At 48.6% G+C, this 1,346-nt stretch overlaps 1 non-coding gene across 1 annotated transcript; it reads left to right on the forward strand.

Moving 5' to 3' along the window:
- Positions 1–339: 339 nt before the first annotated feature.
- TRNAT-AGU (transfer RNA threonine (anticodon AGU)) lies at positions 340–413 on the forward strand. The gene has a single exon. It is a non-coding gene; the product is annotated as a tRNA-Thr (tRNA).
- The last annotated feature ends 933 nt before the right edge of the window (positions 414–1,346 follow it).

Consider the following 1,346-nt stretch of genomic DNA (forward strand, 5'->3'; position numbering starts at 1 on the left):
GCTCATCCGGTTCCAACCCCCTGCCACGGGCAGGGACACCTTCCACTAGACCAGGTTGCTCCAAGCCCCGTCCAACCTGGCCTTGAACGCGTAGGAGGTACAGCCCCGCGCCGCGCAGCGGGGCTCACAGGGCAGCGCAGAGGCTGTTCCTTTCCCGGCTATTCCCGGCGGCAGCTCCACCCCTGCTCACCTTCGGCAGGGGCTGGGCCCGCCGGCGGGCTCTGCCGGGCTGTTAGGGTGGTTAGGCAGCGCTGCTGGAAGGACACCAAGAAAGCGGGGGGAGCCGGGTCGTCGCCGCACCGATGCGGTATGGCCTTATGGAAAGAACCGCTGCTGGTTGGCGCCGTGGCTTAGTTGGTTAAAGCGCCTGTCTAGTAAACAGGAGATCCTGGGTTCGAATCCCAGCAGCGCCTGTGTGGGGGAGTGTTTGTGTTTTATTGCACGGGGCTGAGGCTCCTTGGCCATTATGGGCAAAAAACATTACAGAGATGAAAATTCAGGCAGCGCTTTGTAGTCCCACCCACGGCTCAGTGTTCATACAGAGATAGGAAAATCTTCAGTTTTATGTTCCTTCTCCTCTCCAGATCTTCAATAGCCTCTTAGTTAAGTCAGTGAACCTATTTTTTAAACCTTATTACAGTCTGAGCATATGCTGGACAGGTGTCTGATGCCGAGGTGTTTGTCACCTATTGGGACCCAGACCTGCCTGTCACCTCCTCTCACATATGTTACATAAAACCGGGTTTTCACAAGTAGAAGTGGTAATTAACACTCTGTGCTGTCCTCCATGTGATTAGTGACACAGCAGAGGGTGGAAGGCTTTCCTTGACATCTTGAAAAATCAAAGGCCAAATTCTGCTATATAAGGCTTGTGAATTAGGTTCAGGGAATTTATTCCAAATTTTTGTTACTGTAAACAGCATAAACCAAAGAACCTTTTATCAGATCTAAAAACAAAAGTCTTAAAAGCCATGAATACAAGTCTCAGCCTTAGCAGCCAGATCCTCAGGCATTTTCTGGGGCTCACACAGAGGGGATGGAAGCAAATGGAAACACAGACATTTGGAGGGTCAGATTTTCAGGACTCAGATCTGCAGCCAAATCACAGTTGTCAGTAGTCCCAAACATGACATGTAAGTCTTAATGTTCAGGATGAACATCTTGAGTTATGACATTTACCTGCAGGAATCTTTCTTTGAGTAGTATTGACTGCAAAAAGGCAACATTTGTATATTTGCATTTTTATTTTTAATGTGAGCTGAATAAGCTTCCTTCTTCTGTTCCTCACCCAAATGTTACACCATCATGTTGATAACCAGTGAAGTAAAGCAGTGGTACTCTGTAAA

This window comes from Melopsittacus undulatus, assembly GCF_012275295.1.
Source record: "Melopsittacus undulatus isolate bMelUnd1 chromosome W unlocalized genomic scaffold, bMelUnd1.mat.Z SUPER_W_unloc_3, whole genome shotgun sequence".
NCBI lineage: Eukaryota > Metazoa > Chordata > Aves > Psittaciformes > Psittaculidae > Melopsittacus > Melopsittacus undulatus.